Source organism: Hemicordylus capensis, chromosome 6 (assembly GCF_027244095.1).
Source record: "Hemicordylus capensis ecotype Gifberg chromosome 6, rHemCap1.1.pri, whole genome shotgun sequence".
NCBI lineage: Eukaryota > Metazoa > Chordata > Lepidosauria > Squamata > Cordylidae > Hemicordylus > Hemicordylus capensis.
Window position 1 is genome coordinate 95,793,246 of NC_069662.1, and position 23,518 is coordinate 95,816,763.

Consider the following 23,518-nt stretch of genomic DNA (forward strand, 5'->3'; position numbering starts at 1 on the left):
CTCCTGCAGGTGTGAATCAGGTGGGAAAGATTTGTTCACTTGGTCCATGTAGTTATTTACATCGTTTTTTTACATAGTGTGGAATATCATAATGGGAAAGCAACTCCGACATGCCTGCGAGTGTGTGTGAAGCAAGCCTCAATAAGATTTATTTTTGTGATGGTACTACAGCGTCATTGTTATTTGGAATTGTTTTGTCACTAAAACGGTGGTTTAGGCTACAAAAACAGGAAATGCTGTACTCATGTACAGCATCTCTGGGAGCATACTCAAAAGCTCTGCCATCATGCTGCCCATGATAAAACCCTCTCCCCGCCCACCTGCTGTCCATGGTTACAGCATTTTCTGCTGAGGCAAATGCTGTACTGGTGTACAGATTCTTCCCATGTTGCAGAATGCAGCATACATGTGATGCAGCATACATCTGCTGTTGCCACACAGTGAATGTAAAGGTAATCAGTATGCATCCTGGCCTCCAGGTATCCCACAGTGCATTGGCGGATAGCCCCATGAGATGGGCACTCTAGGCACCCTTCTCTGTGTGTGCTCAGGCTGCATGTTCGCACACGATCCCAGCAGCCAAGTTAAGGGCGCACTCACACCCTTAACCTTGGCTAACGGCCAGGCTTTGAAGTTGTGTTTGGCTGGGCTGGAGCACTGGGATCTATGCAGATCCTGACACTCCATACGAGCAGCCAAGCCCAGGCAAGGCTGCTCGTGAGAACAGCCTTATTTGTTCCTTCAGGCTTTTAATTAGAATTCTAAAATTCAACATTGTTTTCGTTTTAATGTTTTGACGTTTGAATTTGTAGTATTTTATTGTAAACCACCCAGAGATGTGAATTTGGGGCAGTATATAAATATGTCAAATAAATAAATAAATAAAATTATTTTAGCAAGCATCAGTGGTCAGCTCAAATATGATTGGGCAAGGTGATTGAGAGGGTGGTGGCCAACCAGCTCCAGGCGGTCCTGGAGGAAGATGATTAGCTAGACTCATTTCAAACTGGCTTTAGAGTTGGATATGGGGTTGAGACAGCCTTGGTCAGCCTGATGGATGACCTCTACTGGGGAACTGACAGAGGGAGTGTGACTCTGCTGGTTCTTCTGGATCTCTCGGCAGCGTTCAATACCATCGACCATAGTATCCTTCTGGATCGCCTGGGGGAGTTGGGAATAGGGGGCACTGCTTTGCAGTGGTTCCACTCCTATCTCTTGGGTAGATTCCAGATGGTGGAACCCGGTGACAGCTGCTCCTCAAAATGGGAGCTGCTATATCAGGGGTGAGGAAGCTTGGCCCTCCAGCTCTTTTTGAACTACAACTCCCACCATCCCCAATTGTGGCTGGGGATGATGGGAGTTGTAGTTCAACAACAGCTGGAGGGCCAAGCTTCCCGACCCCTGTGCTATATGGAGTCCTTCAGGGCTCCATTCTGTCACCAATGCTTTTTAATATCTACATGAAACTGCTGGGTGAGGTCATCAGGAGTTTTGGTGCCGGGTGTTATCAGTATGCTGATGACACCCAAATCTACTTCTCCTTTTTCATCTTCAGCATCAAGAAATGGCATTCATTCCCTGAATGCCTGCCTACAGGCAGTAATGGGCTGGATGAGGGATAACAAACTGAAACTGAATCCAAGCAAGATGCAGGTGCTCATTGTGGGGGCTCAGAATTTGAGGAATGAGTTAGAACTTCCTGTGCTGGGTGGGGCTACTCTCCCCCAGAAGGAGTAGGTGTGCAGCTTGGGAGTATTCCTGGACTCAGGTCTCACCCTGGTATCTCAGGTGGAGGCTATGGCCAGGAGTGCTTTCTATCAGCTTTGGCTGTTTCGACAACTGCTTCCATTCCTCGAAGAGGATGAACTCAAAACAGTGGTGCATCAGCTGGTTACCTCCAGGCTTGACTATTGCAATGCGCTCTACATGCTGCTGCATAGTTTGGAAACTTCAGGTAGTTCAAAATGCGGCAGCTAGATTGGTTTCTGGGGCAACCCAGAGAGACCATATTATGCCTTTCTTAAAACAGTTGCACTGGCTGCCAATATGTTTCCAGGTAAAATACAAAGTGCTGGTTATTACCTTTAAAGCCCTGAATGGCTTAGGTCCAGGTTACCTTAAAGAGCAACTTCTTCTGCATGATCCCAACCGCACGGTAAGGTCGTCTGAGGAAGTCTGTCTCCAGTTACCACTGGTACATCTGGTGGTGAATCAAAGGAGGGCCTTCTTTGTAGCTGCTCCTGGGCTGGGGAATGCACTCCCTGAAGAAATCCATACTCTGAAGTCATCATTGGCCTTCAAGAGAGCCCTTAAAACTTACCTGTTTGACCTGGCCTTCCAGGGTTTTTAAACTGCTTTTAAACTGTCAGTGTTTGGCCTGGTTTTCTAGGGTTTTAAAACTGTTTTAATTTTTTTAATTGTTAATTGGTTTTATATTGTTTTTATAGTTGTTGAATTTAACTGTTAATTGATTTTAATTGTTTTTGATTTAATGTAAACCGCCCTGAGCCATTTTTGGAAGGGCAGTATAGAAATCAGATAGATAGATAGATAGATAGATAGATAGATAGATAGATAGATAGATAGATCCTCTTTTATGAGATGCCAAAAGGGAGCAACGATTTCTAAACTCATGGCATCAAATTTTCTAAATGTCCTTGACTCCAAAAATATTGTGAAATGTTGGAAATGATGGACTACCTGGAGCTTTGGGACATGATTTGCAACTTCATTTTTACATTAGTGAAATAGTAATAATACTGATCCACCTTCAGTGTGATTGAATGACATGACAACATAAACTAAAATTGCCATAAGAGATCAATATTCTATCATTGATATGAATTTTACTTTTGGCCTATCATTTATTATCCTTGGCTGACTGTTAGGCCATTATATCCTACCTGTTCAGGTACTCCCTTGTGAAAGACCTGAAATTAACTTTGAGCTTGTTCTACTGCCTCTTCTCTGCTCCCCTGCTTGATAGGACTAGGGCTATTGTAAAAGTACCAATTTCATTTGAGGAGCCAGCAAACTTTATGGAGAATTCTGTCCAAACTGATATGTATGCATGCCATTTCCTTTGTCTGATCCTGTCTGTCACACACAGAGAGCAAATTTATGAATTATGCCTAGTCTGCCTATGCCCTTCCTTGTCTTAAAGTTCTCAATTTAATATGCTTTGTGCCTGGTGGAAGTGTAGTTGCTCAGCTTTCAATGCCTGGTGTCATTCATGATTTGGCCATTTCTAAGCTGGATATGCGTTTGGAGGCATAGATGAGTGATCTGGTTATCAAGGTGGGTAGAAAATTTTAAGGCTGAAATGAGAGGAAAACAGATAAAGGATCTCTCTTTTTTGAATTCTATTTGATGTATGCAAAGGAGACACACTAAGGCTATTCTCACAATTGGGTGGGCAGGGGAAAGGCAGCAATGGACCTACCTTCCTCCCAGACAATCCTTGATCAATTCATGAAAGACAGGTCTATCAAGGGATACTAATCTGGTGACCATAGGCTACCTCCAGCCTCAGAGGCACGATGCCTCTTAATACCAGTTGCAGAGGAGCAACAGCAGGAGAAAGGGCATGCACTTGCCTGTGGGCTCCCCAGAGGCATCTGGAGGGCCACTGTGTGAAACAGGCTGCTGGACTAGATAGGCCTTGGGCCTGACAGAGCAGGGCTGTTCTTATGTTCTTGTGTAATGTGGATGCTCTGATCACAGAAATAATCTATCCACAAGTACAATGTATGTTTCTGCTGACAAACACTGTAATCATGGACCGTGGGGGTGGGGTTTCAGTGTAAGTGTGAGGGTGAGAGGGGATTTCAGAGTATGCTCTCAGGGATGTTGTACATCAGTTCATCAACTGTTTTTTATAATGCCTCAACAGAACTTCTTTTAAAACACTAGTAAACACAAATGAAGGTATGTCATATTGGTTTGGCTTTCAAAAAGGTATGTAATCATGCTATAAGATTGGCTAATGTAGACATGTAAGATGCATTTCCAGAACAATATGGGTGACTGATTTTTTATTTTTTATTTTTAAGATGAATGGGGAGCTCTTGTTCAGATCACTTCTGACATTAAGTTTGGTAGAAAGAATGAACATTCAGGGTAAGATGGAGGCTTGACTAACCTCCTCTGTCCTAAACCTTTCTGTTTTTTGTCCTTCAAAGAGGGTTCTGCTGATTTAACACTGCTGTTTCTATCAGCAGAATTTTGTCCATATCCAACACTTTCATTTCAACTCCCAAAACCCTATATAATATATGGATCCCAACATCTACAGATGAAGACCCAAGGTTCTTGATTAGCACATCTAATTCCTGACCTACCACATCCCAATTATGGTAGTTATTTCCATTTTTTTTAAGTTAACCACAATTTTAAAGGTCAGAAAGCTCTGTTTTTTGTAGTACTAATCTTCTGTTGAGAAGAAAGCAGCTTGAGCATTCCAACTAGTTTTGCTAGAAAATGTCACACCAGCTATCTGTAAACATTTTTGTAAGAGAAGATAAATGTAATGCTTAAGCAATGCAGGTTGGACTTGGAGTTGGGGGAACAACTGAAGAACAACTTCAGATGTTATATCTTTGGTAGATCAGCTATTGAACAGTGCAATAGGTAAATAGTGTATTCATCCATTAAGATATATTGTTAGGATATATAGTGCCTGAAATACTTGTTGGAAGATAGTTTCTGCAGACACTTGGGTTTTAGAATGTAGTTAAAAGCATCAAATACCGAGATTCAAGTTGTTGGGTTTTTTTTAAATTCTGCACAAGTATACTGTATCCACTGAGTATATGTTCCTGAACATCTATCAGTGGATAATGTCAATAGTTTACTATTTCTTTGGGGATAATTGAAGTTTACCAAGAGCACACACAATTTTGTCAAGCTGGAACTAACTTTGCCTTTTCTTTGTCAGTGAAGAGCACAATGGTGGATTTCTCTGAAATTGCTAGAAAAGATACCACCTTAATTTCATTTTTAATTTCTTCATCATCATCACCATTTCCAGAGCACTTAAAATATACAAGGAACCAAGCAATAGATAAAAATTCACAATTCCTGTCCACAGGTTTACAATCTAAGAAAGATTCAGACAAGGGGAATAGGGAGAGGCAGAGAGGGAGGGAATAGGGGAAAAAAAACTACACCACGTCTGGGTGAAGAAGAATCAGAAGCTATGAATAACTTTATAAGAACAAAACTGGAAGACAAGGGGGTAACGCGTACGATTTTAAAGGATTTTAAGGAGAGGTGGAACCAAGTGAATATTGGAGAGTTCCATAGGTATGGGGCAACAAGAAAGTCAGGATTGAAGCAGGGAACATCAAAGGAAAAAAGAAGGTAAGGTGGTTTAAAGTTGGGCCGTCGAGTCGGTGTCAACTCATGGTGACCACAGAGCCATGTGGTTTTCTTTGGTAGAATACAGGAGGGATAGAATACCATTGCCATCTCCTGTGCAGTATGAAATGCCTTTCAGCATCTTCCTATATCACTGCTGCCCAATACAGGTGTTTCCTATAGTCTGGGAAACATACCAGCAGGGGCTCGAACCAGCAACCTCTTGCTCCCTAGGCAAGTTACTTCCCCACTGCGCCATTAGGTGGCTCACATGACCTTTAGCTGAGGCGTGGAGGGTAGGGAGAGGCAGGATAGCACCTACCTTAGTCCTTCTGTGGGACATGAGGCTCACACGCCCAAATGAGCTGCACTGCTCCCAGCAGCACAGCATTCTGGAAGCCAGGTGAACACAGCCTGGCCTCCAGATATCCTTCAATGCACCGCATGAGGAGCACAGTGCATTGTGGGGTTTCCCCGCAAGCTGGGTGCTCTAGGTGCCCAGCTTTGTGCCTGCTTGGGCTGTCTCAATCCTGGCACTTCACACAAGCGTGAACAGTGTGAACAGCCTTGATGTGTTTTTCTTTACTTGCAATGCTAGTTTACAAGAGCAGGAGACAGTGTTCATCGTAACAATGTTCATGGCAATGTTCATCTCGGAGAGTCTATATAATTCCTGTATTGAAGGAGCTACACTGGCTGCTGCTATGTTTCCAGACAGAATACAAGATGTTGGTTATAACATATAAAGCCCTAAACAGCTTGGGCCCTGGGTATTTAAGAAAACGCCTTCTTCGTCATGAACCCCACCACCCACTGAGATCATCTGGAGAGATCCGTCTGCAGCTGCCACCAGCTCATCTGGTGGCCACTCAGGGACGGGCCTTTTCCGCTGCTGCCCCGAGGCTTTGGAATGTGTTCCCTAGTGAAATAAGAGCCTCCCAATCTCCGACAGCTTTTTAAAAGTCTTTAAAGACACATCTGTTCACCCAGGCTTTTAATTAATATTGTTTTAATGGTTTTAATGCGGTTTTAAAATATTGCTTTAAAATTTTTAAATTGTTGTAATGTTTTAAACTTTTCATTTTTGTTTTAACTAATGTTTTACTTTCTGTTTTTATTTTGTTTTAAACCACCCAGAGATGTAGGTTTGGGGCGGTATAAAAATATGTTGAATAAATAAATAAATCAAATAATTCAAATAAATCAAATGGTCATACAGTCATAACATACAGGAGTGAAAACTATATGGAAATTAAATGCTTGAGACCAACTTTTCTGGCATCCTGGGGCAAAAGAGATGGGGGGGGGGGAGAAAAAGATGAAGATTACTGGAACCATGGAGGTATATTCTTAGATAGAAATTAAGTGGTTGTTAGTCATGAAAAGAAACACAACACTTGTATTCTAGCATCTAGAAGACACTGGGAGATGCTATTAAGAGACTGAAATGTTTATTTTTCTCCGCCTCCCTTTCTAAGCTTCCTTTTCACATCTAGCATTCAGCAAGCAGCAACCAAGTGGCAGATGCATGTTGATGGCATGGATATCCCCACCTGTTTAGCAACTGGACAGTCTCTTAATACAGTGAGGCTGTTCTCATGAGCAGCCAAGCCCAGGTTTAGACAGCCAAGCCTGGACTTGGCTGCCCCTTATAATCAGATCCCATCGGTGCTGCTGCACAGATCCCATTGGTGCTGATGAGCCAAAGCCAGCACCGAAGCCCAGCTCTTAGCTGAGGTTAAGGGCACAAACGTGCCACTAATCCAGCTCCTGGGATCATGTGTCAGTGCAAGTTACTTGTAGCTTGCACTGACACAGAGATGGGCGCCTAGAATCCCCCAGTACATCATGCTCGGTGCATGCTGCGCTGTGGGATACCCGGAGGCCAGGATAATGAGTCCCGGCCTCAAATCGATCTGCTGCTCTGCCCTGCATGGAGCAGTGGTGATTGTGTGGGAGTGCAGATCATGCGCCCACCAAGCTCAGGATGCTCGACTGCGGGGGAAGGCAAGTTTTGTGAAGCCTTCCCCCTCTTCCGTCCACCTGCCCAATAGGTCGTGTGAATTGCCCCAGTATATGCTTTAAAAAGCACTGATAAAAAGCACTCATAGTCGTTTTAGGAAAGCCTTATTGACAAATCTAGGGGGGATTTTGACCATTAGAAAGAGATCCTAAAATCAGATGAAAAGTCTATGTTAATGCTTAAACTGACAAAAGAAGCAGGTTTCAATGTGACTAAAGAATTATTTGCTCGACATTACCAAATAACTGGAATTAGTTCCAATAAGAACTATTAGTTCCATTCAGAATTTTGGCAGTACTATGAAGGCTAGCAGATAAACAATATCATAAGGATCTGAAAACATATTCCCCCTTTTTTTCATGTGTAGTATAAAAATGTGTGCTGTTGACCATATTCAATACATATGGATTTTTTGTGCTGACCTCCTTTGTTGATGATCTATTTACTGTTTAGATTTATTTAGATTGGACCTTCAATCACTTAGTCAATCTCCATTTGGCTACTCTAATATTTAACAGCTGCCAAACGACTTCTGCATACAGTATCAGATATCACAACTGCAATACAGCTGGCAAAAGCAAAAAAAAGTGAGAACAGCTGGTTGAGAGTGTATAGTAGAAGAACATTAAAGCATAGGGACAGGGATGGACTGAACGGGCTGATTTCTGTTTCGGTTGTGGTTTTGTTTCTTTGTTTTGGGATAGTTTTCATAGCCTTTCACAGGATACCACCTTTATTTTCCAAATATTTGAGCTTTGAGCAGAATAGATGGATTAATTCTTCTCCCCTCTCTGAACACAGCATTTTTTAAAAAAGAAATAAAGGAACTGAGAGATGGGGAATAGGCAAAAAGAGGATATTTTTATTTATGAAATGCCAAGTCACTCCATCTGTGAGTATGGCAAAGTATGCTGGATTACCCACCCCTCAAACCAGGCATTGCATTTTTATATGAAGACTGGGACTGGCATGACAACAGAAAAGACAAAAATATCTTTTCATTGACCTTGAGGCTTCTCAGTGAAGGAGTCAGCCCAGTTTTAAAGTGCCCCCATTTGAAAAATGTTACTCTAAGCCTAGCTTTAAAGTATTCCCTTTTTTATCTAATGTCTACATCTCCCCCCCCCCACCCCGCATCATCTAGGTACTTATTATCATAGAATCAGAGTTGGAAGAGGCCGGGTAGGTCATGTAGCCCAACCAGGGATTGGACTTAGTGAACTGCCCTTCCTTCCATTTCTATACTGTATATGTCTTTTTTAATTTTCTTGCAGTGACACTGGCTTTTTTTTTTTTTTTAGATGTCTCCTTTTTCGTTCTCATTCGAATTATTTGTGACTGCACATTTATTTAATTAATTAATGTATTTATTTATTATTAAAAATTTTATAGCACCCTTCCAAAAGGCTCAGGGCAGTTTACATTCATAACTGCTTCCTTAAAAACTCCCACCCATCTTGGGTTCCTTTCCCGTGGAATCCCTTGTACTATTCCTCCAATCCAGGGTACACGTTTGACCACACTCGCCTTTAAGCTTTCCATTAGATCAAGAATTCCAACATTACATGTTCAAATTCCGCAAACATTCCCTCACTACTTCAACTTCACTGGCCAACTCACCCCTATCAATTAGGATCAGAGCTACCCCGCTAAAAGCTTCCTCCACCTTCTGAAAGAAAAAATTGCTAGCAATGCACATCAGGAATTGGTAGAAGATTGGCCTGGGTCATGCCAGGTTGATTGAATTGGCCTGGGTCATGCCAGGCCATGCACAGGCGCAGTGGCCTTCAAAATGGCCACAGCGCCGGAGGGGCAAGGCCCGAATGGGCTGAAGAGCCAGCCAAATAGGCCGGTTTGGGCAGTAAGGGAGGCCAGCAGGGGGACGGGGAACCTCCACGGGTGGATCCACACTCCACCACCGCCTCAAGCAACTCCTCTGGAGAGGGGAAGTTTTTTTTTAAAAAAAATTAATCACGAATCCCCAAATGGTTGGGGGCGGGGCGGGTTAGGTCCAGGGTCGGACCAAACAGGGGGTTGAACCCTGAACAGTTGAACTGGACAGGTTCGATGTTAAACACATTCGACGTCGAACCTGTTTGCACATCCCTACTTTAAAACTCTCCTCAGCTTTGCCAAACTTTCTAGCCATTATTTCCCTTTTTATTTCTGTTCATGTTATGTCTCCTCTAACTCTACCACCCTAGGCACCCAAATGTCTTGCTCACTTAAATGACACCGCTGATTCTTCCCTGATGGCCCATATACCTGGAACTTCTCCCAGAACACCTAGAAAACCCCTCCTCAAAAATCCTATTTTCTGGAAAACTTTGTCATAGCCCGCATTACTAACTGAAACCAAGCCTAAGTACATGTGCCTGCATTTGGTCACATTCATTTCTTGTTACCTTTACCTCTTCCTTCCCTTTGGTAGCTTTCCAGCTATCAAAGACTTGAAAGCAAAAGCGTGGCTCTTTTACTTCTTTTACTCTGTAAGTTCTATGCAAATTGGCAATGCTATATAAATAATTGTAATTAAGACAAGTGGCATAGACTAGGTCTTCATAGGGATACAGGCTGAACATGGTATGATTTGCATTCTCAGCTGCCAACATAGACTATCATTTTTCATATATGACTAGAGATTACACAGATCGCCACACAGAAATCATCACTTAGAAAAAGATGTCAGAAAGTGGTGCTCCTCTCCACCTTATTTTCACTCTGCATTTCCACCATTACTTCATCTTAATCTGTCAGGCTAGAATGCAGCTATTTAATCTTGTTCAGGGTTTGAAAACTCAACGCATCCATCTTCAGTTGGCCTCCACGCAATGGCCACAGTCCAGTGCAGAGTGAAGCATGATTAAGTCTATAGAAATCAGTGGGGTTAATGACACTTACCTCTGTGTTAGATGTGAACACCACAATCTTTCTTTCCCTCATGTTCAACTCTACTGACTACTTAACTGGTTGAACAATAAAGAGTTCTTCCAGTTCTACAAAAACTAATGCCATCTAATGGTGCAGCGGGGAAATGGCTTGACTACCAAGCCAGAGGTTGCCAGTTTGAATCCCCACTTGTACCTTATTGGCCAGCAGCGATATAGGAAGATGGTGAAAGGCATCATCTCATACTGCGTGGGAGGAGGCAATGATAAACCCCTCCTGTATTCTACCAAAGACAACCACAGGGCTCTGTGGTCGCCAGGAGTTGACACCGACTCAATGGCACACTTTACCTTACCAGTTCTACAAGGAGGACTGTATCATCTGCAAGAATCTTATGTTTACTGTAAAACTGTGTGGCTATCTTTGTCTTACACACTTCTGTTGCTACCTAATAAGCCAGGATGATGTAGTAGAGAGTGTTTTGGTTTTCATTGTGGAAGGCCCAAATTCAAATCCCTTCTCAGCCATGAAGTTCACCTTGGGCATGTGTCTCTCTGAAGCTCTCCTAGTTGTGTCTGTAACTACAAGATGTGATTTTCCCTCAGAACATCCCAGATGTTCTGACCAAGGAGAAAACCTGACTGACATCCAGACTATTGCTGTGCTTGTGCAAAGATCTTTCTGTAGTGCAACATTGCACTAGTGCAAGGGTGCTGCACTAGCCAGATTCCAGAGTAGGATTGTGCTAGCACAAAAGGGTGTACTTGTGCAACAAGGCACAGAAATAGATGTCCGCATCCTCTTCAGCTGTCATTGTTGTGCAAGTGCAACACTGAACTTCTCCTCAACTTCACAGAGTTAGTGGGGTGGCGGGAGAGCAACTGGCCCTATCCGCCCGCAGCAACAGTATCTCTGTTGCTGGTGTCTATCTTACTTTCTCTTTAGATTGTGAGCCCTTTGGGACAGAGATCGGTTTGTGTGTTTGTTTGTTTGGTTGGTTGGTTCTTTGTTTGTTTCACTATGTAAACCACTTTGGAAACTTTTGTTGAAGAGTGATATCTAAATAGTTGTAGTAGTAGTAGATACGCAAGCTTCCTGCATGTTGGTCATTGTACAAGCATAGGGTTAATTTAGATGGCGGCTTTTCAGTTTTACCCCAAATTTTCAATTTTGTCAAAAATTGATGGCAACTCCATTAGGGATTGGGCAATTGGTCTGGTCATTAAGATGTTTTCAGTCTTCACTTCACGTTATACTACATAGGCAGAGCCACCAGGAACAAAATAAGAAGTCACTTTCCTTCTGTTAATTACCAGGGATTTACTCATCCTGTTGCAGTACATACAAATTAAACTCCAAATCATGCTCTATTGCTAAATAATTCAAAACAGTTTAAATATACTTGCTCTTGGACGCCCTTCAGGATTTTACTGAGGTCAAAGAATGAAGCATAGCGAAGCTTGAATCTCAGATATATTTTATTATACACACACAAAAATGCAGTAGAGAACACATTGATCAACACAATTGTTTCTATCTGTTATTAAACCAGCATTTTGTTTAGGGGGAGGGTGAACATTTTAGTCTTAGCTGTCACTACTTATCATAGCTGTCTATGCTGTTGGTAGCAATTTGTAAAAATATCTTTAGATTGGTGTACATTCTGTTCTTTTCCCATTTGATAACACCTGTATCTTAGTTTCTCCTCTCTCTTTTATTCTCTCTATGCATTGTGTTTCTTCCCTTTTCAATAGTTCATTGTCAGGAAACAACTTCATTTATTTATCGGAGAGAATAGGTTGAACGTGTAGTCAACATTTTCCGTATTTCACTCTTCAGGTGCTCCATCTCTCTATTATTACTGTGTGCTCCAAGATATCAGATATCTGAATTTGTCAACAGAGGTATATTGTACCATAAAGATAGAACCAATTACTGTTAATTGTGATTCACTGCATGAAAAGGTTAGGGCACCTACGGTTCAGTTCAATAATGAAATCTTGTCCCTCTCCTTTGAAAGAACACTGCAGATGAGACAGAATGAAGATAATACAGTACATTTAGAGGGTTCCAAGGCCAGCCTTGGATATCTGTGCATAACAACACGTAGTGTTCATGTGCCACATTTTAAGTGTCCAAAGGCTTCACAAATTTTAACTCAGTAATCCTTGCAACAACTCCTAAGGTACATCAGTATGATTATCATTCCCATTTTACAGAGGGAAGCTGAAACTGAGAAAGAAATGGCTTCCTAAAGCCACTGAATGCCAGGTTTCCCTTGCTTGGGTTTTCAGATGTTGTTGGACTACAATTCCCATTGTTCTCAGACACTATGGCCTTCAGCTGAGGGTGATGGGAGTTGTAGTCCAACAACGTCTGAGGATCCAAGTTTCAGGATCTCTGGTCTAATGAGCACACCGCTGAAGCTAGGTTCGAACCAAGGACTTCCCTGCTTGCAGGTTGCCATTATGCTACAGTGGCACATGATATGGCTGACCTATCCAACTGCTGAGCTTTCCCCCCATAAAGCTTGTTTAAACTTAAAAACAAAAAAAATAGCAGTGCTCTGGAGAATCAATTCAGTTCAGTAACAAACACACCTCTTAGTTAAAGAGTAATATCTTTTAAAAACAATTATAATATAGAGTACAGAAGGGGGATTAAAATTCCTGGCATGCTTTCAAAACTATTTTATCACACACAGCAGAAGCAACACAGCAGAGTTTAGATATTTGACATTGATCTCTCAGGCCTGCTCAACTTAGGACCCCCAGCTGTTTTTGGACTACAACTCCCATAATCCCCAGCCACAGTGCCCAAGAGAAAGGAGTTATGGGAACTGTAGGCCAACATCTGCAGGAGGGCTGAAGTTGTGTAGCCCTTATCTAAATAAATGAATTATCTTCAGTCATATTGTAATTTTTTTAATTACTCCTTAAATAATGGTGAGATTAGTTAACTTGTGAGCTACTCAACCAAATGTAGCCCATCAGCCATGTCACCCACATCAGGATTAAGAAACCTTCTGCTTTTCAGAAGGTAGGGCTGCTCGTGTGAACACTACATTCAGTACACTACTACTGTACTCTTCCTATCCGTATCCTGCATTTCAGGGGGCCTGTATCCAGGTTCACGTTTAAAATGAAAGCAGGTAAAGTTATTCACACAAAAATATATACCTGTGCAAAGACATCTGTACACTCTGTACATACAACATGATGAGGCTGTTCACACAAACAAAAACTGGGTAGGACAAGTTTCCTACCCAGGCTTGGGAGTTGTGCATGCTCCCAATTTTCAGTTGAGTTGGAGCAAACCGCAAGGTAAGAGGAAGGAGAAGTGATTGTGCGGAAGACAGGAGCTGGGTAGTCCAGCATCATACTACCCAGCTTTTATACCCAGCATTTGACCAAGGTAGGAGGAAAATCTGTCTTGTGGTTTTAAATTACTTTAAGGTTTTTATTTTTAATATGTTTTTGTTGTTGTAAACCACCAAGAGACAGATGTTTGGGGTGGTATGAAAATTTGAGGAATGAATGAATGAATGAATGAATGAATAAATAAATACCCAGCTCCTGTCCTTGACACAATTACTTCTCCCTCCTCCGAATGAGTTGTTTACTTCCACACAACCAAAAATTGGGAGCACGCACAGCTCCCAACCCTGAGTAGCACACTTGCCCTACCCAGTCGGAGGGCTATAGGCCACCTCCAGCCTCAGAGGCAGGAGAGTAACAGCAGGAGAGAGGGCATGCCCTCAACTCCTGCCTGTAGGTTTCCAGCAGCATCTGCTGAGCCAATGTGTGAAACAGGATGCTGGACAAGATGGGCCTTGGGCCTGATCTAGCTGAACTGTTCTTATGTTCTTATGTTCAGTTTTATATTGTGTGAACAGCCTCAGTATCTGATTAGAGCTGTGATATGAGCCCTGTTCAGACGTTATTGACCTCAGTGGCGCTCACAGCTACAGTGCCGAAAGTAGGTAGGACGTCCTGCCCCAGTGCTCTCACTCAACCCCTCCAGCCAGCCACTCATAGTTATGGAGCCATTTGAGTGAAGAGGGAAGCATCATAACCATGTTGACAGTTGCTTCCGTGCCAGAAGTGCTGGCCCTCATGGTTACGGCACATCCCCCCTCACACAAATGGTGCCATAACTGTGAGCACCTGGGGGTGAGTGGCAGAGTAAGGTCAGGACTTCCCCCCCTACTTTCACAGCTATAACCATTAGCGCTGCTGTGTTCAGTAATGTCCCAATGAGCGTATTGTCTTCATCCTGCTTTCAGTAACTCCTTATAAAGCAAGGCAACCTACAGTTGGCAGTCACTTATACCTCTCTACAGTATGCATTTAATCTGACATGTCACATGTTGTGCAGGCTGACTGAGGCTCCCTTCATCAGTACCTTTCCCAACATCAGTGCCACTGTCTTTCAGTTGTTCCCACACCAGTTTGGGGAATATAAAGACTTCCACTCAGTTTCCTGGCGTATTTATTATTATTTGAAATGATTAGATACCACTTTACAACAACAAAAGTTCTTAAAGCTGCTGTAGCGGATTAAAGCCTTTGTCTCAGAACAAGCTCACATGAGAGAAAGAAATGCTGAACCATCCCTGCTGAGCTGCTTGGCTAGGCTTCTCTTAAAACTATCCTGTATTATCAGTAGGTTCAAAAAGCTGCTGTCACCACACATTTTATCAACAAAGCTTGAGCCTCCCGGGGCTTGGGGTGGAATCCCAGGGAAAACTCTATTTTGTTATTGGATAAGTACAAAAACCGTCCACATGCAAGCCTACACAAGGTGAGAAAACTGTATGAGGACGTGATTGCACCAGAGAAGTCCTCCTTTGCCCCGCCTTTCCCTGAGTTAAGAACCAACTCGGAGAGGCTTGTAAAAAGAAAAGACTTTTTAAAAATCAGTTTTATTCAAGTACTGCAGACTGCTTCCGTCTGAGGCTTTATAGCTTTCTTGGATACAGTTAAGAATACTTAGTAGATTACAAAAATAGGTTGGCTTAGGCATGTTTAAATGTTTATAGAGTTATTTTGCAATGCCCTAGGTAGGATGGGCATAGGCTAGTGTTTCTTATTTCAGTAACATTGCAGATAACTATAATAAAACAGTATCAGGAATATGCACAACACACACCAAAGAAATATAAATTCTAACACAAAGTCTGACTAAATAAACTTTTCTCTAGACTAAATTTCCCTTTTCCCTTGAACTCACCAAACTCCAGATGAGAATTCAAGCCTCCTGCCCTCCTGTCTTTCAAAGATCTGCAGGGCTATTTTCCTGCAGCCAAACTCCATGGCCACATGTCCTCCTCTACCAAAAAAACTCCCCTCTTCCTGGCAACAGCTCTCTAGGTCCCACCCAACTGGTGTGCTGATTGGCTGAGCCCTGGAGTTCACCAGCTTGTCAGTCAAGGTAGAGTTCACTTCCAGTTAACTTTTTAGGGTGAGGGGAGTCTGATCACTACAGCTGCATACATAGAAAAGGAATAAGAAAATGGTTCTTTATCTCAAAAGGACTCACAGTCTAAAAGAGAAACAGAAGGGAGAAACCAGTAAACAGCCACTGGAGAAATGATGTGCTGGGCTGAACAGAGACAGTTGCTCTCCCACTACTAAATATAAGTGAGCCACTACCTAAAAAAGTGTCTCTTTACGCAGTTAGCAGGGGACACTATTTACAAAGTACACAAGTAATATCTGAGTCCATCATTTGGATGCATAAGAGAAAACTGGGCAAGTAGATACTCCCTACCTGTGATTATAGTTTGTATGTGATCCCAAGACTTGGGATTCACCCCACCATATATATGCTATTATCAGATGCTGCGGCATCTTAATGAACCATCACTTAAATAGAATTTGAACTGAAATTTCTTCTTTTGATAATATTTGATAGCAAACTTTTCTAAGTTGCTTTGGTCAATGCAAACTGCAGCTAATTCCATGCCTTTCCACATCTAGACATTTTCCTTGTCCTTCTTCCTCTTATCACATTTCATGTGTTTCTAAGCATGTGATTTAATAACATTTGAGTGACAGTAATATGTTGAATCTGGATCACTGAGCATCCCTGGCTAGAAAGCTGAACTGTAGCAGGAACCACAATTTACAGCAGATACTCAGTTTTTTCCACTGAGCTCCCACACAAGGTTTCAACAGAGAGGAACACAGCTAATATAGTGTAACAGATTTTTCCCCACTTTTGTGTGTGTGCTTGATCTTAATTGTCAGAAAGTTCTCATAAGTCAGAATTTAAAATAGAAAACAATCACGTAGGCACCAGAGAACATAAAATGCAGTTGGAAGGATTCATGCATGCTCTCAGGGACAAACGAGATGAGATATAGGAGATCCATCAGCAGCAAAGTCTCCAGGAGTTTTTTTTCTTTTTCCCCCCCTTTTTTTTTTTAATGTTAATAGTAATAGGGGCCCCAATTCAGATTGAGATGATGGTGTTGTGGGAGAGGGCATTTTACCCTTTCATCGTGCCATTTTCTCAATTAAAATCACACACAGAGTGAGCTGATATTTGTCCCCATTGGGCAAGATATATGGGTTTTACCCTTTCACCCTTTCTACCCCTTATGCCTCAAATTGCTACACAGATTTCCTGCATGGTGCCATTTATCCTACTTCTTTCAATCATTCCTCAATACTCAAGAACCATTTGGCACAGCCCCCTAGTCCCGATATTTTATTTTAATTAAACTGAAGTATATGCACTGAAATAAATTTCCCCTTCTCCTAACATAAGAACATAAGAACAGCCCAGTTGGATAAGGCCTAGGGCCTATCTAGTCCAGCATCCTGTTTCATACAATGGCCCACCAGATGCCTCTGAGCACCTCTCAGGCAAGAAGTGAGGGCATGCCCTCTCTCTTGCTGTTGCTCCCCTGCAACGGATATTTAGAGGTATCTTGCCTCTGAGGCTGGAGGTGGCCTATGGTCACTAGACAAGCAGCCATTGATAGACCTGTCCTCCATGAATTTGTCTAAGCTCCTCTTAAAGCCATCCAAGCTAGAGGCCATCACCACATCCCATGGCAGAGAATTCCATAGATTAATTATGTGCTGTGTGAAAAAAGTACTTCTTTTTGTTGGTCCTAAATTTCCTGGCCTTCAGTTTCATGGGATGACCCCTGGTTCTAATGTTCTGAGAGAGAGAGAAAATCCTTCTGTCCAGTCTCTCTACTGGGGAGACTTCTATCATGTCTCCCCATAGTAAACTCTTTTGCAAACTAGAAAGCCCCAGATGATGTAGCCTTGCCTCATAAGGAAGGTGCTCTGGACCCCTGAGCATCTTGGTTGCCCTCTTCTACATCTTCTCCAGTTCTATAATGTCCTTCTTAAGATGCGGTGACCAGAACTGTACACAGTACTTCAAATGTGGCCACACCATATATTTTTACAAGGGCATTAAGATATTAGCATTTTTATTTTCAGTCCCCTTATAATGACCCCTCGCATGGAATTTGCCTTTTTCACAGCTGCCACTGGCACACACTGAGTCGACACTTTCAACGAGCTGTCCACCATGACCCTAAGATCCCTCTCCTGGTCAGTCTCCAGCAACTCATACCCTATCACTGAAGTTGGGTTTTTTTGCCCCAATATGCATAACTTTACACTTGAACTGCATTTGCCATTTTGTCACCCATTCAGCCAGTTTGGAGAGATCCTTTTGGAGCTTCTCACAATCTGTTGTGGATTTCACTACCCTAAATAGTTTAGTGTCATCTGCAAATTTGGCCACTTCGCTGCTTACCCCAACTTCTAGATCATTTATGAATAAGTTAAAGAGCACTAGTCCCAGGTCCGATCCGTGGGGGACCCCACTTCTTACTTCCCTCCATTGTGAAAACTGTCCATTTATTCCAACCCTCTGTTTCCTGTCCTTCAACCAGTTGCCTGTTGACAACACTCTCAAAGAACTCCAAAAGGTGAGTGAAGCAAGACTTGCCCTTGCAGAAGCTATGCTGGTTCTCCATCAGCAAGCCTGTTCTTCTATATGTTTAACAATTTTCTTAAGTATGCTGTCTATAAATTTACCCGGCACAGAAGTTAAGGTAACAGCCAGTAGTTTCCCAGACACACACACACCCACGATCCCTTTATGAAAATCGGCATTACATTAGCTACTTTCCAGTCCTCTGTTATAGAACCTGACTGTAGGGATGAGTTATATATTTTTGCTAGGAGACAAAGTAATTTCACATTTAAGTTGCTTCAGAACTCTTGGGTGTATGCAATCTGGCCCTGGCAATTTGTTAATTTTTTAGTTTTTCAAGACAATTTAATACATCCTCTCTCATCTCCTCAAATTAACCCAGTCCTTTAGCCTCCAAGCCTGAGAAGTAGATTCCAGAGTGGGTATATCCACCGCTAGCACAGTACTTCCAGTGACTGTTGCTGGTGTCTGTCTTATGTTTCTTTTTAGATTGTGAGCCCTTTGGGGACAGGAAGCCATCTTATTTATTTATTATTTCTCTATGTAAAACGCTTTGGAAGCTTTTGTTGAAAAGTGCTATATAAATATTTTTTGTTGTTATATATGGTCAATATCCTCCGCCATGAAGACAGATGCGAAGAATTCATTCAACTTTTCTGCAATTTCCTTATCCTCCTTAACAATCCCTTTCACGCCCTCATCATCTAAGGGTCCAACTGCCTCCCTGGCAGGTTTTCTGCTTCTGATATGTTTAAAGAAGTTTTTGTTATTCCCCTTCTTGTACAAGTGTACCATGCATTTGAGAGTCCTGTATCTCATTCATTTTAAGAATGAATATGGGTACAGACACCTCAAATGCATGGTACAGAAAGGAAGTGCACAGCTGCACCTGTGTTCAACATAATGTGTGAGTAACTGTACCTGTTTACAGATCTGTACATGTGCACACTGTACACTCATTGTATGAGTGTTGAACATAATGTGTAAATAGGGCTTCTGTGTTGGTAGTGCTCCGGCAGGATTGCTTCTGCATCAGGTCAGTGAAAGGAAATCCCTGATCTTCTATTCTGTTCTTCAACCCTAAAAGAAATTCAAAAGAACTGGCAGACCCGGCACAGAACGTCTGCGCCCTCTTCCCCCAGGCATCTCTGATGCCCGCCCAGCCCACTCCCCCTCCCGCACCATTTCTAGCCGGCTTTCAAGCCGACCTGTCCCCTCCCCATCTGCCACCACCTCCTCACTGCTGCTGCCTCCCCACCATGGCCGGGCCTGCCCCACCTCCCCGCTGCCCCCGCCGCCTCCCCACTGCGGCCGGGCCCACCGCCACCATTTCCCCACCGTGGCTGGGCTGCCACCGCCGCCATCTCCCCACCACCGCAGCCAGGCCAGCTGCCGCCACCATCTCCCCGCCCCCACTGCCAGGCCTGCCGCCACCTCCCCAATGCGGCCAGGCCAGTTGCTGCCTCACCTGCTTCTCCTCACTGTCAACAGTAGCCAACCGGCGCCCAGCCAATCAGGTGCCTCCCTCGCCAGCACGCATAGCCTCGCCACATCCCTACGCATGGCTGGTGGCTGGCTAAGAGAATTAAGTATAATGATGTTTTACATCTGTACTGTTCTCCCCTACCACATCACGTCTTCATTCTTATTTGTTTACCACTTTCAGATTAGCAGCTCTTGTATTGCTCCTGAGCCCCCCCAAAAAAACATTTTTTAATTATCCTTTAAACAATAATTCAGTTTCTATGGGAAAATAGGCTAAACCTTTCTTTCATTTACTCTGCTGTAGATACAGGAAGATGTATTATGCAAATCAGTGTAGCTTTCCAACTCGAACACATTTACTATAACAATATTTAAGAACGATGCATGATTTCATCTTTGCATTATCTTCCTAGCATTTAAAAGAAATGAATTAATAGCAAGCTTGAATTTACTGTGAAAGTATGTGCATTTAGCACAATTAAATTTCACCTCAGTAAATCTCCTTTTGTTGAAGACGCTCATCAGGAAGATGAATGTTTCGTTTAGGAAGCCAAATTGATTTTCTCACTTTGGATTTAAATGCAGCAAATGAAAAGTAACATGTTTAAAATTTACTTTTCAGTCATTCCCATCACTCTTAAGACATAATAACAAGGAGTGTTATGGCAGCTTACAGACTAGCACCTTTCATCTGCACAAGGTTTCATAAACAAAGCCTCCTTCAACTGATGCATAAAGCAGACAACGAAGTTGATGGCTTTATAGGTACACATGTATCCAGAGATGAGAGGCTAGAAAACTAATAGGAAAAATGCTTTTCAGTAAACATTACTTATTAGATCCAGTCCTGCGAGCAAGTGAGGCAGATGTCTATTGAGACATATAAGCGCCTACATTGTTAGTAAAAGTGCATGCATGTGTCTAGACCAAGCCTTCACCATTTGTGACCCACCAAGTGTAACGTGTGCTACCAAAATGGCAGTGGAAACCAGTGTTCTCTCTAATTTCTTTCATCTGTGTGCGGAATGAGTTTTGTTCTGGGTGGCAGTATCAAGGTAGTGTGTGCGCACATGCATTCAGAATGGGGATTCCTGATTCAACCTGAGCGGGATCAAAAATTAACTGAGCGGACATCAAAACCTTGTGAGCATGCACACCTTAGAGGGAATACTGATAGCAACCACCAAAGTAAACCTGTGTAACTGACTGCCTGGGACTACAGAAAAACAGGAGGTGGCAATTGGTGGGGGTTTTTTGGCTTGGTGGGTCACAGGTTATGAAGGCCTGACCCACAATACTCCTGTTGTATTCTATCTAGTAATCTTTTATGTTTTGTTATTTGGATCTCCAATGGGGATCAGGCAGTGTGTGTGTGTGGCGGGGGGAGGTGGAGTCAGAAAGAAAAGGGAGGGGAAGGAGGAGTCTTAAAGTCTCATAAAGTCTTGGTTAAATCCGCATAAGATTGTTTTGTATTTAAGAAGGAAGCAATTATGAAACATTTGGCAATGGGATTTTGAACCAGCTATGTGTGTGAGCCTGCAAAGTTTGTGAATGTTTCTGCATCTTCATTTCATTGCATTTCTGGGCCTACATTTCTGAACTGCTTTCTAGTGTATTACCATATTCTGCCTGTTTTAGACCAGTTGCACGGGCTGCCAATATGGTTCCGGGCAAAATAACCCAGTCCTAAGTCCTAAACGGCATAGGACTGGGTTACCTGGGAGAGCGCCTTCTTCAGTATGATCACCACACTTTAAGGTAATCAGGTCTGTCTCAGGGTACCACCAGCTCTACCACTGGTGGCGACTCAAGATTGAGCCTTCTCTGTAGCTGCTCCTGTGCTCTGGAATATGCTCCCTATGGACATTAGAGACTTAAGAGTTTTAGCAGCCCGTAAAAGAGCACCCTAAAAACATATACTTTTAGTCTGGCTTTGAGTCAATACTGAAATTATTTTAAACTGGTTTTAATTTTGTTTTAATGAGTTAAATGGTTTTAATGAGCCACTTTATTGTGGCTGGAGAGGATGAGAGTTGTAGTTCAACAACAACTGGAAAGGAAAGGTTGCCTAAAACTGCTTTAGAGGTTACATGAGCAGTGGGGAATGGTACACATGCCCTGCCAGATATACTTGCTGGGTGACTCTGGGCCAGTCACTTCTCTCTCAGCCTAACCTACTTCACGGGGTTGTTGTGAGGAGAAACTTAAGTATGTAGTACATTCAGGGGCGTAGCAAGGTTGGAGTGGGCCCAGAGACAAGATTTTAAAATGGGGCCCCCCCACTCAAAGTCCAGGGCCTCCGCACACCCCAGGCCCCCAAGGATTTAAGTCTGATATTCCAAAATAAGTATGCTGCCTGGAAATACATTTCACTGAATACACACACACACATCACAATATATAGTGATATACATTGAGTACTATACATTTGTTTTACTTTTAATGCCTAGAACACACTAGAAAGATGAATGATTAAAATGGGCCCCTCGCTGCAGATTAGCCAAGGAGACTTTCAACCATGCAGGGTGAGCCTATGTTTGTTTTCTCAGAATTCTGAACAAATTCAGTCAAGTTTGATTCCAGGAGGTTTTTCACAGGAGGCTTTTAAAGCCCTTTAAGACACATCTCCTCTGGAATGGAGGTGCTGCATTCACATGTTGGCCAGATTTATCCTGAAGTCCCTGCAGGTTATTGGGGAGCAGTTCACACACAATAAAAATAAAATAAAATAAAAGCAGAAGACATGCTTCACAGTTCTCACTCAGACCTTCTGGGTTGCAAAACAACTTGAACATAAGTGCATTTATAAATGAATGAATAAAATAAATATAATACTGTTTCTTCCAGAAGTTTTTGTAATTTTCTGCCATGAAACAAGCCACTTATAGGACTTTTTAGATAGTTTTTTTTAAGCCAGCAAATTTTCCAAGCTGTTTAAAAATAAATATTCAGAGACTTCTCAGTCCCTCCCCCCCCCCATATCAAAGCCCTATGGCAAGCAGATCCCTATATATCCGGGTGGGGAAGGTAACCACAAAAAGGAGTTCACACTCTACCTGGCAGCAAGGGGTCTTCTGCTGCAGAGAACAGTGGAGGCCTCTCTGGCTGCCTCCTCCTTCCTGGCTGGCTTGGGCCCTACTGGAGTTCAGGCTTCACAGAGGCCTTTGTTCTCCGTGGAAGCCCCGCCCACCCGCCGATCAGCTGAGAGGCGGGAGAAAAGGAGCTCTTTGCAGCTTGTCTGCTGCCTCCATTGCCGGCCAGGAGAACAAGCTGGAGAGACGGCGAACAGGGCAAGTGGCTGAGGGGCCTTGGGGCTGGGCAGGGGGCAATGGGAAGTCACATGAGGTGCCTCTGGGGGGCCCCTCCAGGCAGTGGGGCCCCCAGACAACTGTCTCCCCTTGCCCGATCATTGTTACGCACCTGAGTACATTGCTCTGGGCTCCCTGGAGGAAGAGCAGGATATAAAACATAAAAAATAATAAATAAAAAATAATATACAACATTAAATACCTGAACCCACCCATAATCCTGCAACAATCTAAGCTTCATTACAAGATTCTTCTATGCATGCGGAAAAGTTCTTGTAAATACATGAATATCTCCTAGAATTATGAAGTGTGAACATTTAAACATATTTTTGACATCACTTCCCTGGAAAAGTCAATCATGCTTCCAAAATGGGGCTCATCTTCACCTTCTCGCAGCAAGTGACAACATTCAGAGGTTTCCCTAAGTGGCCAGAAATGCCAAGTGATGTTTTCCTGATCAGTCTCATTTGCACATCTTTATTCATAG

General features: G+C 42.8%; 1 long non-coding RNA gene across 1 annotated transcript; it reads right to left on the minus strand.

Moving 5' to 3' along the window:
• Positions 1–11,730: 11,730 nt before the first annotated feature.
• LOC128331742 (uncharacterized) lies at positions 11,731–22,907 on the minus strand. The gene is made up of 5 exons (XR_008310419.1): positions 22,780–22,907; positions 19,707–19,814; positions 19,160–19,318; positions 15,503–15,757; positions 11,731–12,294 (listed from the first exon to the last, which is right to left on the minus strand). It is a non-coding gene; the product is annotated as an uncharacterized LOC128331742 (long non-coding RNA).
• Between the last annotated feature and the right edge of the window lie 611 nt (positions 22,908–23,518).